The sequence below is a fragment of the Dromaius novaehollandiae genome, chromosome 3 (assembly GCF_036370855.1).
Source record: "Dromaius novaehollandiae isolate bDroNov1 chromosome 3, bDroNov1.hap1, whole genome shotgun sequence".
NCBI classification, from domain to species: domain Eukaryota; kingdom Metazoa; phylum Chordata; class Aves; order Casuariiformes; family Dromaiidae; genus Dromaius; species Dromaius novaehollandiae.
In genome coordinates, this window is record NC_088100.1 from 19,594,261 (window position 1) to 19,600,149 (window position 5,889).

The following is a 5,889-nucleotide window of genomic DNA, read 5'->3' on the forward strand; positions in this document are numbered from 1 at the left end:
AGCTCCTGTTTGGCACAATTACAGATGTTTGTTAAGGAGTTAGAGTGAAATCTCAGTTCAATTGAATTAAATGATGAAATTCCAAAGGTCTTTAAAAGTGGCAATGTTTCTCTCTTGCTGCTTTTACGATAGAAACTTGCAAACTACCTTTTTGCTAACCAGGACCACCTTTCTCATGCAACACCTAAGATATATACGGGACAGTGGTAAGAACTGAGTTTGGTATTTCCCTCTGTATATAGGCACCTAGGTCTCGATCCAACGTGACAGAAGACAGTAAAAGTTCCAGAGATTCCCAGTGAAAGCAGTATTACTTTATAGAGAGAAGGAAAAAAAGTATATGCATACTTTGAAGCTTCACACGCATACTTTGAAGCTTCATGCCAATATTAGATAAAATCTGCTTTTGATTAAATCTGCTAAAATCTTAGAACAGACATGACAGACTGCAGGCTGAAGCACTTTCGTATATTTGATGACTTGCATCAGGCATATGTAAATGACTCTATCAGTAGTTCTCAAAATAAGGGTCAAATTCAGCTGTAGAAGTGAGGATCACAACCAGAAGTGGAAATTATCAGCAGAAGTCTGAGAGCTGTTGCTATGTTAAGCCTGGGCTGTATTTTAAGGATGGTTATGTTTCACATGGTAACTAACGTCACTCCCATTCTCCAGGCTCTTTTCATGCTTTAAAATCTTTTATTCTATTCTTTAATTCTAGAGTATTTTTGTACTTATAGGCAACATTTAATTTAGTATACTTGGGTGCAACTCAGCCTCTTGTCCTCTGGTTCACTCAGTTCCTTCCTCCCCAAGAGGGGGAACTGAAAGGTAATTAACTGAAAGGTAATACCTTCCAAATGCCTCCCCTGTTCTACTCTCCATCCAAATACTACCCATCACTTTTCTCCACTTTGTTACATTAAAAAAAAGACCAGCCATCCTGCCTTTCCACTTGCATCATATCTCACTGGTTCTCACAATCTCTTGCATGCCTGTGAGAAGAGATGTCTCTATTTTTCTCTTTTTCCCCAGTTCTGATATTAGAACGTAAAGATGAGATGTACTGGCAGATTCATCTGGATCTATCAAGTTAGAGCTCCTAATACAACTTTTCTGTTGTCTGTAGGACACTGACATATGCTATAATTATTGTTCCATCGCTGCCCTCAAGAGTAAACATCTGCTCCTACCCTACCATCACAGTTTTAATCTTCATGTAGCTCCTGTTTCCTTGAAGAGCAATCCAAATGAGACAGACCCTGTCTTTTAACTTTCCTCCAGTTTTTGAACAGCTTCCAGGCTTTCACCAGAGCAAAGTGAATACCTCAAGCTCCCACCAGTATTCATTTAAATGAAAAACTGAATTCCCTTTAGTTGTGCTTGTGCCTGTGAGCAGATGGAGTGAGGTGGGAATCCAACTTGCTCACAGGCATAAACACAGTAACAGCAAATTGATTTTGCTATTCAAGAGGTAGGGGTCACAGTGCAAGCCCTGCTGCTTGGAGAGCCAACACAGCCACTCTGCACATGGTACTGAGTGTTGGGGCTGCAAGATTTGCATGAGTACCGTGTGCCCTCCCTCCAGCTCACAGGCACAGGGCTCTCGCAGCCTTTCCTGGCTGTCCTGGAGAGCCTCCGTTTGCCCATTCCAACGTGGTTCACTGCTACAAATCACATGTTTTGTTCACATTTTTGCCTATACCCTCTGGCCAGGAAAAATGTTGCCCTTCGAAAGCACCCAAGGCAGGAACAAAAATAAAATATTTGCACAACAGGTCACAGTTCACTGGTAAAGAAAACCTGTAGGTACATGAAATAATATTTTTGTGTTGTCAAAAAATTCTGTGGTGGCAATGCAAAACCAGCCACATGAAGTCTACTTGACATTGTTTAGAAGCCCTTCCTACACTGACCCCCATCTGATGAACACATAAGATATTGCACCCATGATACAAACACTGCATTTCTTTAACAGAATAAGTTATAACTTAAAGCAATTTAAAATGGCATTGAGTCAGAACCAAAATGCTGCATGTTAATACTGCACCCCTATAAAGCTCTTAAATTTCACAGAAATTTTTTATTTCTTTGAATAAACCATAACTTGGATGAAAACACCCTGGCATATTATGATACTTGAAATCCAGATCTGAGTACCCTTTTCTGGGTGATGGTGTGAGTCTACATAATTTAAAGCTAGACAGACCAACGTTATCAAATGGCGTCATCTGTATACAGGCTGTTACTGTTCACCAGCCCAGCCTTCACTGCTTTGAAAGATTCTTTTGCAATGCAGCCTGCTTTATCCCCCTGCAAGATCTGAGCCTCCTATGTAAATTTCTCCATTGTAACATTAAATTATTGTTTCCTAATAACCCTTATCTACTGAATAATGAAATGGAGCACCCCCCTCACAATTTCAATAACATATATTAATCTTTCTGCTTATTTGAGGGTGACAGGTGTCTGTGCTTGGCAGGTCTTTTCAATGCTACATCAGATTTCACCGTCCTGTGTAGAAATACTGTTTGTTTCTTGCCTTACAGTAAATATTACAGGAGACATTCAACAGTGCAAGAAATAATTTCTTCTAATGTTTTATAATCAAAAATATTTTTGACCAAATCAAAGATGCTTTCAGTAGAAAAGCATGAGAAATAACTCTGATGATGTCTCAATTTCTGCAGCATTTGGGCCTAAATTGCACACATTTACAAGAGTGTCATTACCACCTGAATTTAAAATGACTTGAAAAATGTCTTCTAAAGAAAAAAGAAAAAGCTGATTTTTAACCTGCTATTCTAAGGAAAGGAGACAGATGTGATCACACCTCTCTTGATCACCTCTATTAGTTTGTCCCCTACTTCAAATCTCTTGGCTAATTTCAACAAATTGGATAGAAAACTAAAGGTCTTAAGGGTATTAAAACCCTACAAAGTACCTAATGATAGGTACCGTATAGAGGAAGGACATCCAGATTAGTGTGCCCACTGAGGTAAAAGCCATAAGGTCAAAGACCAGAGCAGCCATAAAGGAAGCAGCCGCATGGGAAGGAGCCTGAAGTTCTGCTGCTTGTGCAACTATTTGTTTTTTGGGAAGACTCCTAAAAAGTAAAATACAGTGCATTTTTTGGACTTTGATATAGTAGATCTCATTATGCTCTTAACACACACAGGTTTGTATGCAGGAAGTACTGAGAAACTAGGAAGAAGGTTGAGTGGCATAAGACTGCCTCGGTGGGCAGTCTATTAGGGCTGTTTGCCTCAGACTTCCTCTTCTCCCTGTCAGAGAAAATTACACCAGCAAAGGCTGCCTTTATGGAAGTAATATCAGCAATTCCCTGTTGAGCCCTATCAATGCTGGTTGTAAAAATACATCAAAACATGTCTGAAATGTGACTCCTCATGTAATTCCTTTGTTACCTGCAAATGATTTTTTAACTGATAAAGTAGCAGTACCTGTCAACCCAAGCATTTCGATATCAAGATCTGGCCACAGTGAATTAGTGTGACTATGTTACATGTACAGCATAGGGCTTTACTTTAGGTCACATCAAAGCAGGCAGAAGCATGGCATGGCATAACCTGATGTGACATGGCACCATCGTGATTTCCGAATAAGAATCTGCATATTTTAAAAGAAGCATATAGAAATGAACGTATTTCTGATGAGAGACGTTTTCTAAATGTAAAGAGTAGTCATGGAACGTAAATGGTCAGAGGATAGTTTGATGACTAGAAAATCAAAATGATTTTAACTAAGAGAGCAGATTCAGTGCTTAAATACAAATGAATACATTTCATATAACTCCTATGTGATCTCCAGATTTGCTATTTCAGTATCTTCTTGCTGCATTGGTCTTCAAACTAATGTAGTATTTGCTTTTCCTTAAAAAAAAACTGAAATAAAGAATCATTCCCAGCATCTACAAACTTCTAGGCTAGCCTAGCCTAGGATAAAAGAATTTAAAAGTAAAAAGGAAAGTTGCTGGGCTCCCCTTGCTCTCCCAAGAATACAAGTCAAGACTGTTCAGAGCATGGCCAGAGTATTTCAATAATTCCATGCAGAAATCTCATATTCACTAATACTATGAAACTCACCCAATTTCAGAGGAAAAAACTTGTCCTTATGATCCTAAAGCAAACAGTTCACAAATGCTAGCATATAACAAAATTTTTCCCTCAGTAATACTGAAATTTGAAAATGCTACTTAAACCTTGACTTTTATGGAGTAATGCTAGTTGTATACAGGTTTAATTTGAATGTTAGTTCCCTCAGTGGAACAGAAATGATGTAAATAATTCAGGAAAATTGTTAGAAAGATAAGTATAGCACGCACTTTTGCTACAGTCAAAGTTTTTGTTTTGAACAGGAAGGGAAAAAAATAAAAGAAATCAAATAAAGCAATATTTAGTGTGCTTTGGAAAGGCTTTGGTTGTGGACTGCTTAAAGCATTGTATTTTTATGGGCTAGGTTCTTGGTATATTTGCACTTTGTTGGTCATTTTCCTCATTGCTTAAAAATAAAGTCTTTATAAATACCAGAACTATCCTTTTATCAAAATGTTTTTAATAAGGTTTTTAAAAGAGGCAGGACATTTAAAAGGTACTCCACCAAAAGCAGAACCTAATGCAGTCACCCTACTGAGTGATGGATCCATGACCAACGGCACCAGCTTTTAGACTATGAAGTGCCTGTGCACACGTGCGAGGAGCATGGCAGTGCCACAGAAGTACACAGCACAGTGGGACATCATCAAGGGTGCTGCTAATTAGCAGCTGTCAGGATATTTCCCCACCCATGATTTGATGCTGAACTCTGCCTGCTAGCTATGATTGCTTCTTTGAAATTGCAAGAAACGGATGGACCATGATGATTCTCCATATGATGTTGCAAAGCGAGCAAAAAATAAATAAATAAAAGAACAACAGAAAAGATACTCATAAAGTATTATTCAGCATGCCAAGGAAAATATTCCTTTCTTCTTTCTTGACTCCAAATATGTGAATCAGCTTAAACTGACACATCTGAGGGATTAGTAAATGCATAAATATTCATTAATTTTCAACCAAGAGCAAGGGACTTTTTAAATAATAAAAAGAAAATCAGTTCAGGCACACAGTCTTATTTTTAGAGAATACTTGTTAAGACAATATTAGAGGGAGGAGGGACTGGGCATAGTAATGTGTTAATGACAGTTCTTGCAGAAAAAATTAAATAATTGGAGTTAGTGATACTACAGATTTAAAAAGAATGAATAGAAAACAAAGCAGATCTGGCAGTTTACTTGCCACCATCATTTTCTCACAGTTCACACTGCCTAAATACTTTATGCAAGAACATAAAATTATCCACAATATGCTGAAGCCATTTCACATTGAACAATCGGGAGATCATTTTTTTATATAAACAAGCTGGATAGCTCTTTGATGATACCTCAATTATAAACTGCCAAAGATTTGCATGTTAAAGTTACTTTTGGGATCTGTGAGCTTTTATGCTGAGTCCCATGTAAAATGATTCCTTTATACTCTGGATGCTTGTTATGACTATCTTTAAAAAAAAAAGGAGTTATGCTGTAAAAACAAGCATATACATCTCAAGAGATTATGTGTTGGAGATGACCACCAAGATTTGCTAAATTCTTCCAGCTAAGGCCATTTGGACTTTACTTACACTGTCGCTTGTCCATGAAAACACTGAGAACTGTATTTCACAGGTTTAATAGAACGTCGGACTCAAAAGTCTATTAGAGTTTCAAGTCATTTCCATCACACTGTTAGGATCTTGGGACAAATTTTTTGTTGGTGTTGATGTCATGATATGCTACCCTTTTCGCAGCTAAGGACCAGAGCTTCAATCTCCTTAGGAAGTTTAAAGGATGGA